Raw genomic sequence first — 19,992 nt, 5'->3', positions numbered from 1 at the left:
TCTCTGAGGAGCCTCCACTGATGTTGAGTGATGAGATGGTGCATGTAATCATGTTATGGTGTATGTACAGCATGCTGTGCATAGTATGAGAGGTTTGTAGATGTGGAAGATTGCATTCTGTGTGTGTGTGTGTGTGTGTGTGTGTGTGTGTGTGTGTGTGTGTGTGTGTGTGTGTGTGTGTGTGTGTGTGTGTGTGTGTGTGTGTGTGTGTGTGTGTGTGTGTGTGTGTGTGTGTGTGTGTGTGTAGCAGTGACAGGACCTTCAGCCTGAGTCTGGGTCAGCAGTTTGTTTAGCATCAATTAGAGGCTCTGTGTTCCTCAACCAAAGCGTGAAGGCAGTATTAACGTGCAGTGGCACATTCCCACCAGCATATTATTACACACAACAACTCATCTGGAACAGGCCGTGAGTGTGTATGTGTGTGTGTGTTTTTGTGTGTGTATGCATGTATGTAAGTGTGTGTGTATGCGTGGGTGTGTGTGTGCGTGTTGTAATGTATACAGTACATTTAGTTTCCTCTCCATCTATACTCATTGAAATAACATTGAATAATTGCCCCAGATAGACATCAGAAGCTCCAACTAGCTCTCACATTCTCACGTCAGAATTAGACGTTCATCCATGTTTCTCAAAAGTGACATTTCGAAGTTGTTTGCAAATGTCAAATTTCGAAGTGTTTAAGGTTAGATTTAGGCATTACCTCTGAATTTTTAAGATTAGGGTTAAGTTTAGGCATTAACTCAGAATGGTTAAGAGAAGGGTTAAGGTTTGGGATAGGCTTTAAACAAAAATCTCAAAAACAACTTTATATCGCTGAATTCAAACTTGCAACCTTTGGAATCTGAGTCAGATGCTTACGTACATCTGCCACCCCCTTCCACAACACCCTAGCAAAACCCAAACCAACTTGAAGGTAACAGTGCTCACTGTTGCCCCTAGTGGCCGGTTTCCACGTCATCTCCCGACATCCTCAGACATGGATGGACGTCGGATACTGACTTGTAACATGGGTGACCTGGCTGGAAACCCCTTCTCCCATGTCTCTCTCTCTCTCTCTTTCTCTCTCTCTCTCTCTCTCTCTCTCTCTCTCTCTCTCTCTCTCTCTCTCTCTCTCTCTCTCTCTCTCTCTCTCTCTCTCTCTCTCTCTCTCTCTCTCTCTCTCTCTTTGTGTCTCTCTCTCACTATGTCTCTCGCTCTCTCTCTCTCGGACCACAGTCCGACCACAGTCATTTCCCTCTGTCTTTCCTGCCTAGCAACGCACAGCACATAGTTTCCATGGAACAGGCCTTTAATGGGTCTAGATATATAGATACTGGAGAGAAAGTCACTTGTAAAGACGAGTACGCGTGAAGATTTCCTATTCCTCTGCTCCAGTCTGGAAACCCATGTACAATGTTCCTTTACAGACTCGTTTTGTTCTGGTGGGCAGCAAGGAGCTCATACTAGGTGCAAAACTCATATTCAAAGAAAATACATTCAGTAACTTTATTATGACTACATAGACATTGTGTGACACTCTTCATTACATTATACATTTTTAATCAGGCGTGTTGGTGCTGGATATAAATGTGCACACCCTGTCAGTCTCCAGGATTGAAGAACACTGCGTTAGAAAACTAGAGTGGAGCCCCATGTACAGTAATGGTTGTGGCATGGCCAGAGGGGGAAGCCAACACGCCCTACCCCAGTCAGGAGGAGGCTTGGCTGGGTGTGAGGAGGAAAGTTTCTCCCTGGTAGGGCTGGAGCTGTGTGGAGCGGTGGTATTTTTACACAGGGTAAAGTGCTGACCCTGTACCAGGTACCTAGAACCCTGCTGGCAGACAGTTCTGAGTCTGAGCATTCCTGGAACCCCACCCCTGGAGAGGTGGTGCAGGGGTGTGGACAGCAGAGAGGATTACATCACTCTACACCTCCACCTTACACCACCTATCATCACCAAGGGCACCGCCACCACCTATCATCACCAAGGGCACCGCCACCACATAGCATCACCAAGTAAACACTTCCTAACCCCATGCCATCAACATTATTAGTTATTATGAGGTTCATCCATCCTTACAAACAACTCTATTCATTCAATCCCTCTTCTATGGTGGTGTGAAAGGCCCTCAAAGCCAAGGACTGACCCACAAACCCTATACTGTCTCTCCATCCCCTATACCACTCCATTCCTCTCTCTCTCTCTCTCTCTCTCTCTCTCTCTCTCTCTCTCTCTCTCACACACATCTGTCTCTCTGCCCTCAGAATCTTGAAGAGGACAGCTCTCCTTCAATCAGAAGACACAGAGACATTGTGTCAATTAAATGTTATGTGCTTATGCCGCAAATCACACACATATGTTCCTGCTGAAAATCACACACACGCACGTACACCCGCACATGCACAAGCATGTACACATGCACACACACACGCACGCATGCACACACACACACATACACACACATACACAAGCACGTACACACACACACACGCACACACACACGCACGCACGCACGCACGCACGCACACACACCCCCATGTACACACGCACGTACACATGCACACACACACACACACACACACATACACATACACATTCACATACACATACACACACACATACACACATCATAAACACATGTTCTTGCCTCCCCCCTCATTAGCTACCTTGAGTGCACAATGCCAGTCAAAAGTTTGGACACACATACTCATTCAAGGGTTTTTCTTTATTTTTACTATTTTCTACATTGTAGAATAATAGTGAAGACATCAAAACTATGAAATAACACATATGGAATCATGTAGTAACCAAAAAAGTGTTAAAAAAACCAAAATATATTTTATATTTGAGATTCTTCAAACAGCCACCCTTTGCCTTGATGACAGCTTTGCACACTCTTGGCATTCTCTCAACCAGCTTCACCTGGAATGCTTTTCCAACAGTCTTTAAGGAGTTCCCACATATGCTGAGCACTTGTTGGCTGCTTTTCCTTCACTCTGTCGTCCGACTCATCCCAAAACATCTCAATTGGGTTGAGGTCGGGGCATTGTGGAGGCCAGGTCATCTGATGCAGCACTCCATCACTCTCCTTCTTGGTAAAATAGTGCTTACACAGCCAGGAAAAACAAATGATAGTCCCACTAAGCCCAAACCAGATGGGATAGCATATCGCTGCAGAATGCTGTGGTAGCCATGTTGGTTAAGTGTGCCTTGAATTCTAAATAAATCACTGACAGTGTCACCAGCAAAGCACCCCCACACCATAACACCTCCTCCTCAATTCTTTACGGTGGGAACTACACATGCGGAGATCATCCGTTCACCCACACCACGTCTCACAAAAACACGGCGGTTGGAACCAAAAATCTCCAATTTGGACTCCAGACCCAAGGACAAATTTCTTGGCCCAAGCAAGTCTCTTCTTCTTATTGGTGTCCTTTAGTAGTGATTTATTTGCAGCAATTTGACCATGAAGGCCTGATTCTCACAGTCTCCTCTGAACAGTTGATGTTGAGATGTGTCTGTTACTTGAACTCTGTGAAGCATTTATTTGGGCTGCAATTTCTGAGGCTGGTAACTCTAATGAACTTATCCTCTGCAGCAGAGGTAACTCTGGGTCTTCCATTCCTGTGGCGGTCCTCATGAGATCGAGTTTCATCATAGCGCTTGATGGTTTTTGTGACTTCACTTGAAGAAACTTTCAAAGTTCTTGACATTTTCCAGATTAACTGACCTTCATGTCTTAAGGTAATGATGGACTGTCATTTCTCTTTGCTTATTTGAGCTGTTCTTGCCATAATATGGACTTGGTCTTTTACCAAATAGGGCTATCTTCTGTATACCCCCCACCTTGTCCCAACACAACTGATTGGCTCAAATGCATTAAGAAGGAAAGACATTCCACAAATTAACTTTTAAGTAGGCACACCTGTTAATTGAAATGCATTCCAGGTGACTACCTCATGAAGCTAGTTGAGTGAATGCCAAGAGTGTGCAAAGCTGTCATCAAGGCAAAGGGTGGCTATTTGAAGAATCTCAAATATTAAATATATTTTCAGTTGTTTAACACTTTTTTGGTTACTACATGATTCCATATGTGTTTTTTCATAGTTTTATGTCTTCACTATTATTCTACAATGTAATAAATAGCAAAAATAAAGAAAAACCCTTGATTGAGTAGGTGTGTCCAAACTTTTGACTGGTAGTGTAAATAAAATGATATCTCTCTCTCCTCTCTCTCTCTCTCTCTCTCTCTCTCTCTCTCTCTCTCTCTCTCTCTCTCTCTCTCTCTCTCTCTCTCTCTCTCTCTCTCTCTCTCTCTCTCTCTCTTTAGCTGCAATGGGTGTATCTACTTCCTCTAATCCCAATAACATCATCTGTTTAAATCTGCCTAAACTACACATGCACACGTGTGCACACACTTACACAAGTCATATGTCTGCAAAGGACGTTCACACAGGTACACACACACACACACACACACACACACACAATATACAGGCGATTGGGGTCAATCCCCAATAAGCTCAGCTAAGGGGGCCCAAAGCTCCCTTACTGCTCAGCTGCCCTATTAATGTGTAACTGTGTTACAACATAAAGAGCACAGAGTATTGTGTAGCCGACAATGGCTTGTAAGGCCTACTGTTGTGTTTTTAGATACACATGTATATAAGATAAGAAATAGTTTCTATTAGTTGACTAGGCAAACCTCTCATTCAGCTCTCTGTATTTTATCTGTGTTTAGAACTGACCCTGGTTGAGTTATTATTCTTTCTGGACAGACCCCTCAGAGGGATCGCAAAATGTTACTTCCATCCAGGTAAGTAGGACGTCAGGAGATGACGTCAAAACCGGCCACAAGTGGCAACGATGAGCACTATTACCATCAAGTAGGCTTTGGTTTTTCTAGGACATTGTGAATGTGAATGGGGGATGGGCTTGGGCCACGAACTCCGGCACCGAGGGGTGCATGTTCAAACCCAGTGCTAGGCACCCTATCCCAAACATTAACCCTTAACTTAACCATTCATTATTAATGCCTACATTTAACCTTCGAAATTTGACATTTATGGACAAGGGTTTCGACTTCTGATTCTGCAGTGAGCTTGTGAGAGCTTGTTGGACCCCTATCAGCTGTTTGTGTTTGTATCTGACCCAGGTACAGTTGTTATTTATCTATCTGGACAGACCCCTAGCAGCTGTCTGTGTTGTATCTGGCCCTGGTACTGTTGTTATCCGTTATCCCTCTCTGCAGACAGTGTCTGAATCTGATCGTGGTTCAGATTTTATTATGTAGCTGGGATGAACATGTTTCTGTAATCTGACCTTGGTACACTGCTGTTCTGCTGTTTTTTCTGTTCTATGTTTTTCCATGCTGTCTCTTGCCTCTTAACCACTTACAGATGTTGGCAGCGGGGCGCGTTGTGGCGACTCCAAACGAGGAAATCTAAAAAGGGATCAGCCCGTAAAAAACAGGCTGAGAGAACTAGGGAGAAAGAGAGAAGAGAGACAACGAGGGAGAAAGAACTAAAGAGAGCAGACAACAAATAAATAGAGAGTGAGAGAGAGAGATAAATAGAGCGAGAGTGATAGAGAGATGGCGGGAGAGAGCGAGAGAGATATATCAGACCAGTAAGAGTGTACTCTTCAGTCTCTGAGTCTCTCTCTCTCTCTGCTGTGTTGATTATAAAGATGAGTGACCTGACTCTCCCACCACCTCCCTTCTCCTCTCCTCCCTCCCTCCCTACCCTCCCTCCCTCCCTCCCTCCCTCCCTCCCGCCCTCTCCATCCCTCCTCCTCCCCCTCTCCCCTGCACTTTATTTATTAATGGATCCATCCAATTATTTTCCTCACATGTGAGAGGCTGCAACAGGCCAGTGCAGGATGCCACACAGATACACAACACACTCTATAAACAGCCACTGTACTCCTACATTTTCATACATTTGATCAATTACACTCCTAAGGTTTGTTGGTGTTCAAAATTACTAAATATCACTCTGATGTCTCATACGGTGAGGGACATGTTTTGGTCTGTTGTGGCAATACCGTTACTGGTGTCTCATAAGGTGAGGGTCATGTTTTGGTTTGTTGTGGCGATACCGTCACTTTGGTGTCTCATACGGTGAGGGACATGTTTTGGTCTGTTGTGGCGATCCCGTTACTGGTGTCTCATACGGTGAGGGACATGTTTTGGTTTGTTGTGGCGATACTGTCACTCTGGTGTCTCATACGGTGAGGGACTTGTTTTGGTCTAATGGGCGATACGGTTACTGGTGTCTCATACGGTGAGGGTCATGTTTTGGTCTATTCTGGCTACACCGTTACTGGTGTCTCATACGGTGAGTGTCATGTTTTGGTCTGTTGTGGCAATACTGTTACTGGTGTTTCACACAGTGAGAGACGTTTTTGTCTGTTGTGGTGATACCGTCACTCTGGTGTCTCATACGGTGAGGGTCATGTTTTGGTCCGTTCTGGTGATATCATTACTGGTGTCTAATACGGTGAGGGTCATGTCTTGGTCTATTCTGGCTACACCGTTACTGGTGTCTCATACGGTGAGGGTCATGTTTTGGTCTTTTGTGGCGATACCGTTACTGGTGTCTCATACGGTGAGGGTCATGTTTTGGTCTTTTGTGGCGATACCGTTACTGGTGTTTCATATGGTGAGGGACATGTTTTGGTCTTTTGTGGCAATACCATCATAAAAATACACCAATTGGTATGGTTTTGACTTCTGTCCTGTCAAGCATGGCCATGCAGCGATGTCCTGTCAAGCATGGCCATGCAGCGATGTCCTGTCAAGCATGGCCATGCAGCGATGTTCTGTCAAGCATGGCCATATAGTGACGACCCAACACATACCAGAGCAAGCCCAGGAAGTGTCTCTTTAAAAGAGAGAGAAGACACCAGTGTCCTGTTTCGGTCGAGGTTAGCGGTTCAAACGTATCATTGATCGCTCTGTGTCTGCTCTTATCGTCTCCCTATAGCCTCATCCCGGGAACGTCCAGACATTGATCAATCCCACCCGGAATTGTGTTTCACCTCCCGGAAGCTGGGATGTACACACGGTTCACTTTCGTCGACTTTCTGTGGCCAGGCCTATAGATATTTATCATTTGGATGAGCATATTCCATTGACTGGCTGTGACCATGCATGTAGAGACTCATTAGCACAGCTTTGATTACTAAACTGACCATTAAAAACTGTTATGATATTTCCTGCTGTTTTATATAAAGCTATGTTATAAAGTCAATTCAGAAAATAAAAGGTATTCATATCAAAACGGCAATCAAGACAATATCCAAAAATATCCAAATACAGTAACTGAGTAATAAATTGTTGCCATGATCTTAGCCCAGGGAGATCACTCCAGATTCAAGGTGAAATTTGACGTTTTTGTAGGTAACCCGGGTATATATATAAATAATCAATCTGCTGCTTAGAACACTGCACCATCCATTCACAATGAGTTAGCAAGGCCAGTCTTAATTAATGGCTAAACTAAACCGTGGAGTTGTTTTTACTGAACCTAACCAATCGGAATTAATGCCTGAATATTATTAACCGTTTCCCAAACCTTAACCCTAGTCAATCGTAATGAATGCCTGACTGTTAACCAATCGGAATGAATGCCTTTCTTTTTTACTTAACCAAGTCAGAATGAATGCCTAAATCAAGGCAAGTCAAAACCATCCACTAGGGGCAACGGTACCATCAAGTAGGCTTGAGTTTTGCTAGGGTGTTATGGATGGGGATGGCATAATTGTAATGAATACTCAGGGAGAAAAAGGTGTAGATTGACACGCAGAGCGTAGCAGGTGTTTATTTTGCCTTCGCAAAAGGCAGGAATCGTGGTCACAGGCAGGCAATACACAGGTAGGCAAACAGGCAGGAGAATGAAAAACTAGGACTGAAGGCTATAACTGGTTCTCACAAACAAGCTAGGAAAAGGCTTAGTAGAGTCAAAATGAACAATACCTCACAAGGCACAAACAGAATGAACTGAACTAAATAAGGAGCTAATGAGACCAGGTGAGTAACTAACACAGGTGAAATCAATGAACAAAAATGAAAGACAGGGCTACGCTCAAGAACACAAAGAAACAGGGCTACGTTCAAGAACACAAGGTTGACTAAGAAAATAAATACAGAACCTTACAATAGTCAATCCCAGTGATAAGCACTGCGGTGTCAACAAACAGTTATACATTTGACGTTTGGAGCAACTTTGAAATTTGATGTTTGGAGAAACATGGACAAACGTCTAATTTTGCAGTGACACTGTGAGAGCTTGTTGGTTAGCCTGTTGTCTCAGATTGTTAGGTGGCATTAGTGTAATAGTGGTGTGATTACAGAGACATCCGCAACACTGTGTGATTGGTCAGAGAAATCCGGTCATGGCTAGAAGGGATCCAGCTTTTGTCCGAATTGACTTTTTGTAGCAGGTTTAGGAGAACTTACGCAGCAGGTTAGGAGAATAAACGTGGCAGTTTAGGAGAATTTGGTTTAGATTAGGAAAAGGGTTAGGGTTAGGGTTAGCTAAAATGAAAGAAAATTCTAAATTGTACAAAAGCTGAATACCATTTAGACATGACCGAGAAATCCAGAGGGTTGTGTGTTTGTGTTTGTGTGCGTGTGTGTGTGTGTGTCTGTGTGTCTGTGTGTGCAGAAGAGTGCACGTTTGTGTTTGTGCGTGCAAACATTTGGTTGTATGCCATTGTGTTCTCAATTATTTGCAACTGTGTATCAGTGCGGTGTGTGTGTGTGTGTGTGTGTGTGTGTGTGTGTGTGTGTGTGTGTGTGTGTGTGTGTGTGTATGGGGGAGGAATGCAACATGCAGCAGATAGATAGCAGATGCAGTGATGGTGTACCCATCCAAGGCAGATTCAAGCAGGGCTAGGCTGGGCTGGGCTGGGACGAGGGGGAGAGGAGGGGGAGATGGTGCTGAAGATTGATTGCCATTGACTGAGGTCCAACGCTGTCAGCTCCCTACAGCCAATCTAGAGCACACACGCACGACAGAGAGATACAGCAGGAAAGAGAGACTTGGAAGAGAGTTACAATACAGTAGAAGCTGAGAATAGAGGCTAAAACAGAAAGTAGAACAGAAAGGTCATTTTTACATTTACATTTACATTTTCGTCATTTAGCAGACGCTCTTATCCAGAGTGACTTACAAATTGGTGCATTCACCTTATAATAGCCAGTGGGACAACCACTTTACCATTTATTTATATTTTTTATTATTATTTATGTATGTTATTTTTTTTTTTGGGGGGGGGGTAAGGGGGGTAGAAGGATTACTTCATCCTATCCCAGGTATTCCTTAAAGAGGTGGGGTTTCAAGTGTCTCCGGAAGGTGGTGATTGACTCCGCTGTCCTGGCGTCGTGAGAGAGCTTGTTCCACCATTGGGGTGCCAGAGCGACGAACAGTTTTGACTGGGCTAAGTGGGAACTGTGCTTCCGCAGAGGTAGGGGGGCCAGCAGGCCAGAGGTGGATGAACGCAATGCCCTCGTTTGGGTGTAGGGACTGATCAGAGCCTGAAGGTACGGAGGTGCCGTTCCCATCACAGCTCCGTAGGCAAGCACCATTGTCTTGTAGCAGATGCGAGCTTCAACTGGAAGCCAGTGGAGTGTGCGGAGGAGCGGGGTGACGTGAGTGAACTTGGGAAGGTTGAACACCAGACGGGCTGCGGAGTTCTGGATGAGTTGTAGGGGTTTAATGGCACAGGCAGGGAGCCCAGCCAACAGCGAATTGCAGTAATCCAGACGGGAGATGACAAGTGCCTGGATTAGGACCTGTGCCGCTTCCTGTGTAAGGCAGGGTCGTACTCTGCAAATGTTGTAGAGCATGAACCTACAGGATCGGGTCACCGCCTTGATGTTAGCGGAGAACGACAGGGTGTTGTCCAGGGTCAAGCCAAGGCTCTTTGCACTCTGGGAGGAAGACACAACGGAGTTGTCAACCGTGATGGCGAGATCATGGAACGGTCCTTCCCCGGGAGGAAGAGCAGCTCCGTCTTGCCGAGGTTCAGCTTGAGGTGGTGATCCGTCATCCACACTGATATGTCTGCCAGACATGCAGAGATGCGATTCGCCACCTGGTTATCAGAAAGGGGAAAGGAGAAGATTAATTGTGTGTCGTCTGCGTAGCAATGATAGGAGAGGCCATGTGAGGATATGACAGAGCCAAGTGACTTGGTGTATAGCGAGAATTGGAGAGGGCCTAGAACTGAGCCCTGGGGGACACCAGTGGTGAGAGCACGTGGTGCGGAGACAGATTCTCGCCACGCCACCTGGTAGGAGCGACCTGTCAGGTAGGACGCAATCCAAGAGTGAGCCGCGCCGGAGATGCCCAACTCGGAGAGGGTGGAGAGGAGGATCTGATGGTTCACAGTATCAAAGGCAGCAGAGAGGTCTAGAAGGATGAGAGCAGAGGAGAGAGAGTTAGCTTTAGCAGTGCGGAGAGCCTCCGTGACACAGAGAAGAGCAGTCTCAGTTGAATGACCAGTCTTGAAACCTGACTGGTTTGGATCAAGAAGGTCATTCTGAGAGAGATAGCAAGAGAGTTGGCTAAAGACGGCACGCTCAAGAGTTTTGGAGAGAAAAGAAAGAAGGGATACTGTTCTGTAGTTGTTGACATCGGAGGGATCGAGTGTAGGTTTTTTGAGAAGGGGTGCAACTCTCACTCTCTTGAAGACGGAAGGGACATAGCCAGCGGTCAAGGATGAGTTGATGAGCAAGGTGAGGTAAGGGAGAAGGTCTCCGGAAATGGTCTGGAGAAGAGAGGAGGGGATAGGGTCAAGCGGGCAGGTTGTTGGGCGGCCGGCCGTCACAAGTCGCAAGATTTCATCTGGAGAGAGAGGGGAGAAAGAAGTCAAAGCATAGGGTAGGGCAGTGTGAGCAGGACCAGCAGTGTCATTTGACTTAACAAACGAGGATCGGATGTCGTCAACCTTCTTTTCAAAATGGTTGACGAAGTCATTCACAGAGAGGGAGGATGATTCAGCAGGGAGGAGAAGGTGGCAAAGAGCTTCCTAGGGTTAGAGGCAGATGCTTGGAATTTAGAGTGGTAGAAAGTGGCTTTAGTAGCAGAAACAGAGGAAGAAAATGTAGAGCGGAGGGAGTGAAAAGATGCCAGGTCCGCAGGGAGTCTAGTTTTCCTCCATTTCCGCTCGGATGCCCGGAGCCCTGTTCTGTGAGCTCGCAATGAGTCGTCAAGCCACGGAGCAGGAGGGGAGGACCGAGCCGTCCGGGAGGATAGGGGACATAGAGAGTCAAAAGATGCAGAAAGGGAGGAGAGGAGGGTTGAGGAGGCAGAATCAGGAGATTGGAGGGAGAAGGATTGAGCAGAGGGAAGAGATGATAGGATGGAAGAGGAGAGAGTAGCAGGAGAGAGAGAGCAAAGGTTGCGATGGCGCATTACCATCTGAGTAGGGGCAGAGTGAGTAGTGTTGGAGAAGAGCGAGAGAGAAAAGGATACAAAGTAGTGGTCGGAGACTTGGAGGGGAGTTGCAGTGAGATTAGTAGAAGAACAGCATCTAGTAAAGATGAGGTCAAGCGTATTGCCTGCCTTGTGAGTAGGGGGGGACGGTGAGAGGGTGAGGTCAAAAGAGGAGAGGAGTGGAAAGAAGGAGGCAGAGAGAAATGAGTCAAAGGCAGACGTAGGGAGGTTAAAGTCACCCAGAACTGTGAGGGGTGAGCCATCCTCAGGAAAGGAACTTATCAAGGTGTCAAGCTCATTGATGAACTCTCCAAGGGAACCTGGAGGGCGATAAATGATAAGGATGTTAAGCTTGAATGGGCTAGTGACTGTGACAGCATGGAATTCAAATGAGGAGATAGACAGATGGGTCAGGGGAGAAAGAGAGAATGTCCACTTGGGAGAGATGAGGATTCCTGTGCCACCACCCCGCTGACCAGATGCTCTCTGGGTATGCGAGAACACATGGTCAGACGAGGAGAGAGCAGTAGGAGTAGCAGTGTTTTCTGTGGTAATCCATGTTTCCGTCAGCGCCAAGAAGTCGAGGGACTGGAGGGTAGCATAGGCTGAGATGAACTCTGCCTTGTTGGCCACAGAACGGAAGTTCCAGAGGCTGCCGGAGACCTGGAACTGCACGTGGGTCGTGCGTGCAGGGACCACCAGGTTAGAGTGGCAGCAGCCACGCGGTGTGAGGCGTTTGTAAAGCCTGTGCAGAGAGGAGAGAACAGGGATAGACAGACACATAGTTGACACACATACACACCTCTGTAGTGCTGGTTCAGTGACTGTAGCTAATGCAGTAGTGGTCGGTTTAATTCCCCAGGAAATCACTCTGATTTGGAACAGCAGGAAAGTCACTTCCAATGAAGGTCTATGGACTTCTGGTGTGGGCAGGGTGAAAGACAGAGAGAGAAAGAGAGCGAGAGAGAGAGAGAGAGAGAGAGAGAGAGAGAGAGAGAGAGAGAGAGAGAGAGAGAGAGAGAGAGAGAGAGAGAGAGAGAGAGAGAGAGAGAGAGAGAGAGAGAGAGAGAGAGAGAGAGAGAGAGAGAGAGAGAGAGAGAGAGAGAGAGAGAGAGAGAGAGAGAGAGAGAGAGAGAGAGAGCGAGAGAGAGAGAGAGAGAAAGAGAGAGAGGGAGAGAGGGAGAGAGAGAGAGAGAGAGAGAGAGAGAGCGAGAGAGAGAGAGAAAGAGAGAGAGAGAGAGAGAGAGAGAGAGAGAGAGAGAGAGAGAGAGAGAGAGAGAGAGAGAGAGTTTGTGTGTAGGGTGGTAAGGTGTGTGTGTGTGTGTGTTCATAAACTTAATGTATTTTACACCACGGTTCAGATAATAAATTAAATAACTTTGCTATTAGAATGTGAATGTTTAGAGTACATATTTCTGGTTTTGCATGTATATCCCTCCAGCGGGGAGACGGAGCAGAGACAGAGCTGGAGAAAATAATGCCCCATACCCTGCAACTACTCATTCAATCACATTACAACAGTCCTGACGTAAAAACCACATTACACTTTCAAAACAAATACATTGTGTAGATAAAACGCTGAGTAATGATACAGGCACATCAAAGACACTAGAACAGAGCCCATTGGTAAATAAACCCCAGCCAACAAGTAATTTAAGGCCTCAATAATGACTAAATAGCACCATTAACGTGCTTGGAGTAAAGCTAGGAGAGTCTAATGAATTCAGGAGCTCCTGAGCATATAAGCAACCCTGATAATGCCTTATGTGGGCTGGCATGCTGCACTCTTGCTGGGGCTAGGGTATAGGGCTGCATCTGAGGTATGGGGCTGGGGTACAGGTTTGGTGCTGGAGTACTAAAATGGGGTTGGATCTGGGATTGAGGTAGAAGGCCAGAGTATAGGACTGGGGTATAGACATAAGGCTGAGGTAGGGTTGCACATTTCCATGAACTTTCCAAAATTACCTGGTTTTCCAGAAATCCTGGTTGGAGGCTTATTCTCTTCTGATTCTGGGATTTCGGGAAAACCAGGGAATTTATTGAAAGTTCCCGGAATTTTGCAACCCTAAACTGGGTATCAGGCTGAGGCCGGGGCTAAGGTTTAGGGCCCAGGAGTATAGGGCTGAGAATTCTGTTCTAGGGAACTGTGACCTGTAACTGTGTGCTAAGGAGGAGTTGGTTGTGGGAGCTGAGCCTGGTATTCAGTGCTGCTAGCTGCAGGCCAAAGTAGGAGCTGTGCATGTGGATGCTGCATTTAGATAGGATCTCCGTGGGGGGTGTGAATGTGTGATCGGAGACTAAAATCATTACAGTACGCCTGGTCACTGTGTCCTTGGTGCTTCCTTCCTTCTGCTGAGCTGGGCTTCCTGCTTCCTCTAGCTAGCCTCTCTCTCTCTCTCTCTCTCTTTCCCTTTCCCTCTCTCTCTCTCTCTTTCCCTTTCTCTCTCTCCCTCTCTTTTCTCTCATCTCTCCCTTTTCTCTGTTTTTTCGCTTGTCTCGCCTCTTTCTGTATTTCCTCTCCTCCTCTCTCTATGGTAATGCCACTTCCTTTACATCCTCTCTCATCCACCCATTCCCTCCTCTTTTTTATTTTCTCTATGCCCTTCTCATATTCATTTCTCCTCTCTCGTCTATTATTTCTCTCTCTCCCTTTTCATCTCCTCATCCCTCTCTACTCCCTAGTTTCCCCCCCAACGTGTTCCACACACACGCTCACGCAACCACTACGGGTCAGTATATGGAAGGCTGCTCCTGAAGCATAGGGCCAGAGAGAGAGGAAGAGACACAGAGAGAGAGAGAGAGAGAGAGAGAGAGAGAGAGAGAGAGAGAGAGAGAGAGAGAGAGAGAGAGAGAGAGAGAGAGAGAGAGAGAGAGAGAGAGAGAGAGAGAGAGAGAGAGAGAGAGAGAGAGAGAGAGAGAGAGAGAGCGAGAGAGAGAGAGAGAGAGAGAGAGAGAGAGAGAGAGTGAGAGAGAGAGAGAGAGAGAGAGAGAGAGAGAGAGAGAGAGAGAGAGAGAGAGAGAGACAGAGAGAGAGAGAGAGTGAAAGAGAGAGAGGGAGTGTGTGTATGTGCGTGTGTGTGTGTGTGTCCATGTGCATGTTCAGTAATGCCAAGGTTGCAAATATGCATGCATCTAAACCGATAAACAAAATCAATAAAAGTGTTAAAAGCACGATCAAACAAATATGATCACTTATGATTAGTGAACACATATACCATTCAATCCTTTCTCACCTATTGATTTACACATTTCATGCAATTGGAAATGTAATCATGTATAACCTATTGAAAACATTGGATACATTTGTACACACTTTATAAGGTGGCAAAGCAATGCATTCATATTGAAACAGGTTCCAGGAAGGAGGAGATATTATTACTGAAGAACATTATGTGGTCTTTTTATTAAAGAATTCATAACCGTTTGTATTTCTGATGGAGAATATTTCAAGGAAATACAATGAGAACACTCAATTGTTCAGCTATATTCCAAGCATATACTTTAGATATACAGTAGACGTGTTGTTCAAATGTTTTTATTGTGCAAATGTGCTTACAAATCTAATATATACAGTCCATATAAAAATTTGTTTTATCCTTCGATTTTTTATATTGCAAGACTAAGTTGATCTTTAAAAAAGGATAACAAAGTACTTGATGGTAAAATAATATAATCCAAGGTTGTGCGTTTTACCACATATCTGTTAGTTCTTCCTCTTTTGATTCTCTGCCAGTATAGTGTGTACTGTAGCCTAGGCCTGTGTGCTCAGCTAGGTTGCTCAAGATCCACTGTGAAATTAGAATGGAGATTATTTCAAAACTGGCCACTAGGGTTAACAGTAAGCGCTATTAACATCAAATAGGCTTGGATTTTGCTATGGCGTTCTGGACGGGGTTGATGCATGGGCGTAATGCCACGAGCTCCGGCAGTTTTGTGTTCAATCCCAATGCTAGGCACTCTTAATTTTTCTCCCCAATTTCGATCTTGTCTCATCGCTGCAACTCCCCAATGGGCTCAGGAGGCAAAGGTCGAGTCATGCGTCCTCCGAAACATGACCCTCCAAACCACGCTTCTTAACACCCGCCTGTTTAACGCAGAAGCCAGCCGCACCAATGTGTCGGAGGAAACACTGTTCACCTGACGACCGAGGTCAGCCTGCAGGTGCCCGGCCTGCCACAAGGAGTCGCTAGAGGGCGATGAGCCAAGTAAAGCCCCCCTCCTGGCCAAACCCTCCCCTGATGACGCTGGGCCAATTGTGCGCCGGCCTATGGGACTCCTGATCACGGCCGGTTGTAATACAGCCCGGGATCGAACCCGGGTCTGTAGTGACGCCTCTAGCACTGCGATGCAGTGCCTTAGAACACTGCGCCACTTGGGAGGCCCTAGGCCCTTGTATTTTTGTTTTGTTTTAGTTTTTACCCTATCCCAAACCTTCACCCTTAACTTAACTTAACCATTGGGAATGAATGCCTAAACTTAACTGTGGAGATGTTGTTTTTATTAATAACCCTATCCCAAACCGGAACCCTTCATTTAACCATTCAGAATGAATGCCTTAACCTTTGAAATTTGACATTTCTGGACTAAAGTCTGATTCTGCAGTGAGACTGTGAGAGCTTGTTGGTGTGCTATCCCTGAGTCTACACACACACACACACACACACACACACACACACACACACACACACACACGACACACACAGACACACACACACACAGCGTTACTATCACAATACAGTAGGCCTACTGCATTACGGTCTGTAACAGAGTTGACCCCATGCAGCTACACTCCAGAACTGTACGGTAGCTGACACTGTCTGGCTGCCATCACCTATCCTCCTCTAATACAGAGAGAGAATAATAATTGAATTACATTAATAATATTAATATGATTATTTTAATACAGTAGGCCTACTCGTACACAGAGACTGTCTGTAGTTGAGTCCAGTACAGTAGTGTGGCTGCCTATCTCCTGTCCTCTCTCTTCTCTCAAATGCACAGAGAATGTAAACAAGACTGAGATTCCCTGGGCTCTGATTGGTGCATTCCCCACCTGGAGATAATGTCCTTGAGAATGTGCAGACATGGGCCAGATAATGTTCTGACACCAGAAACTCTAAACCCAGTCCCAGATCAACACATACTCCCCTCTCCTCCTTCTCTGCCTATGCTGTCCATCCATCTGGATTGAGGGATGTCTTAAAATGAAAGCACCACTTACAGTACCAGTCAACAGTTTAGACACCCCTACTCATTCCAGGGTTTTCTTTATTTTGACTATTTTCTACATTGTAGAATAATAGTGAAGACATCAAAACTATGAAATGACACATATGGAATCATGTAACAACCAAAGAAGTGTTAAACAAATCAAGATATATTTTATATTTGAGATTCTTAAAATAGCCACCCTTTGCCTTGATGACAGCTTTGCACACTCTTGGCATTTTCTCAACCAGCTTCATGAGGTAGTCACCTGGAATGCATTTCAATTAATAGGTGTGCCTTGTTAAAAGTCAATTTGTGGAATTTCTTTCCTTCTTAATGCGTTTGTGCCAATCAGTTGTGTTGTGACGACAAGGTAGGGGTTGTATACAGAAGAAAGCCCTGTTTGGTAAAATACCAAGTCCATATTATGGCAAGAACAGCTCAAATAAGCAAAGAGAAATGACAGTCCATCATTACTTTAAGACATGAAGGTCAGGCAATCTGGAAAATGTCAAGAACTTTGAAAGTTTCTTAAAGTGCAGTCGCAAAAACCATCAAGCGCTATGATCAAACAGGCGCTCATGAGGACCGCCACAGGAAAGGAAGACCCAGAGTTACCTCTGCTGCAGAGGATAAGTTCATTAGAGTTACCAGCCTCAGAAATTGCAGCCCAAATAAATGCTTCACTGAGTTCAAGTAACAGACACATCTCAACATCAACTGTTCAGAGGAGACTGCGTGAATCAGGCCTTCATGGTCGAATTGCTGCAAAGAAACAACTACTAAAGGACACCAATAAGAAGAAGAGACTTGCTTGGGCCAAGAAACACAAGCAATGGACATTAGACCGGTGGAAATCTGTCCTTTTGTCTGATGAGTCCAAATTTGAGATTTTTGGTTCCAACCGCTGTGTCTTTGTGAGACGCAGAGTAGGTGAAGAGATGATCTCTGCATGTGTGGTTCCCACCGTGAAGCATGGAGGAGGAGGTATGATGGTGTGGGGGTGCTTTGCTGGTGACACTATCAGTGATTTAATTAGAATTCAAGGCACACTTAACCAGCATGTCTACCACAGCATTCTGCAGTGATACGCCATCCCGTCTGGTTTGCGCTTAGTGGGACTATCATTTGTTTTTCAACAGGACAATGACCCAAAACACATCTCCAGGCTGTGTAAGGGCTATTTGACCAAGAAGGAGAGTGATGGAGTGCTGCATCAGATGACCTGGCCTCCACAATCACCCGACCTCAACCCAATTGAGATGGTTTGGGATGAGTTGGACCGCAGAGTGAAGGAAAAGCAGCCAACAAGTGCTCAGCGTATGTGGGAACTCCTTCAAGACTGTTGGAAAAGCATTCCTCATGAAGCTGTTTGAGAGAATGCCAAGAGTGTGCAAAGCTGTCATCAAGGCAAAGGGTGGCTACTTTGAAGAATCTAAAATCTCAAATATATTTTAATTTTTTTTGGTTACTACATGATTCCGTGTGTTATTTCATAGTTTTGATGTCTTCACTATTATTCTACAATGTAGAAGATAGTACAAATAAAGAAAAATCCTTGAATGAGTAGGTGTGTCCAATCGTTTGACTGGGACAGTATATGATGTACTGTTTTATATTTAGTTTTCTTTGTTTTATGTTGTATGTGTAATATAAGTGTCTTAATGTGTTTGGACCCCAGGAAGAGCTAATGGGGATCCCTAATAAAATACAAATACAAATCCATGTCCTCATTTATGAAAAATAGATATACTGTATGTCTGGATGACTGTTCATTCTCTGTAAAGACACAGTGCCGTCTATCCCCAACATGCATCTATCTCATCCACCTTGAACTAATAATACCAGCAGTTTATAATTGAAATAGTATTTGTATTCTAAATATATTATTTTTAAGTGTGAATTTCAAAATTGAAATATTTTCACACACACGCACACACCAATTATCAAGACAAATTATTAAGAAAGAAGTTAAATAGTTTAGTTTAATTCATGCTCAATCCATTCACCCACACTTAGGAACACAGAGGTAACTTTAGGTGGATGCAGGGGCGTCATGCACCCCAAAAATCTGAGGGGGCACAAAGTACATGAGGCTGGCTGGGTGGTGTTGTTGTTGTTTTTTCAAATACCTGAGAGTTTTTCCTGCAATCTAGAGCCATAATCAGTATGTTTAATTCTATGTAAAAAAATCTGTCTATTTTTCTGCATATTTAAGCATACCTCTTGAGCTGTCTGTACCCTGAATGGTGTTTCTTTTTTTTAAAGAAACTTAATATGCTTCTCTGCTAAAATCTGTGTAAAAGATTGAAAGGAATGTGAGTCTTATTCAGTACATTTAGTTATTGCTTGCTTTTCTAAATTCTACCAACCTTGCCAGCAGGCATGCCAGCTAAGATACCGGTAACTGCCAAAATAATGAAAACACAAGGAAATTAGGGATACAAAGTATATTGAAAGCAGGTGCTTCCACTCATGGTTCCTAAGTTAATTAAGCAATTAACATCCTGTCATACTTAGGGTCATGTATCAAAATGCTGGGCACGCCATTATTTTGGCTACCACGGTTATGCCCCCATAGGATGACAATGCCCCCATCCACAGGGCACGAGTGGTCACTGAATGGTTTCAGGAGCATTAAAACGATATAAGCCATTTGCCATGGTGGTCTCAGTCACCAGACCTCAACCCAATTGAACCCTTATGGAAGATTCTGGAGTGGTGCCTGAGACTGCATTTTCCACGACCATCAACAAAACACCAAATGATGGAATTTCTTGTTGAAGAATGGTGTTGCATCCCTCCAATAGAGTTCCAGACACTTGTAGAATCTATGCCAAGGTGCATTTAAGCTGTTCTGGCTCGTGGTGGCCCAACGCCCTACTAAGACACTTTATGTTTCCTTTATTTTGGCAGTTACCTGTAGTTAGACAATCTAGCTACTCTAACTTGATTGATAGCCTGAAATGGCTTCTTGGTAGCCAGTTATGAGGTTGGGAGATTGGGAACCTATCTGGGCTAGCTAAAGCCAACTTCATAAAATTGCTAGGTGGCTAGTAGTCTTACAGAGAAACAACAACAACCACAACAATGATTTTTCATTTTTTAAACATGACAAATCTGAGGGGGCACGTGCCCCTGTGCCCCTTATGGGCATGATGCCTCTGGTTAATTCAGTATTCGGCCCTGTGACACAGGAAAGGACAAGGACTATAGTCGGAATTCACCTTTCTCTGCCACCGTTATGCAGCACCCGTTATTCAGTTTGTGTAGGCCTATAAGAAATAGGCGGGCCTATACAAATTTAAAGCACAGACAACTCGTGTAGACTATAGTATTTATATCATAATGATATTC

Source organism: Coregonus clupeaformis, chromosome 11 (assembly GCF_020615455.1).
Source record: "Coregonus clupeaformis isolate EN_2021a chromosome 11, ASM2061545v1, whole genome shotgun sequence".
Taxonomy (NCBI): domain Eukaryota; kingdom Metazoa; phylum Chordata; class Actinopteri; order Salmoniformes; family Salmonidae; genus Coregonus; species Coregonus clupeaformis.
This window is presented reverse-complemented; position numbering follows the sequence as displayed.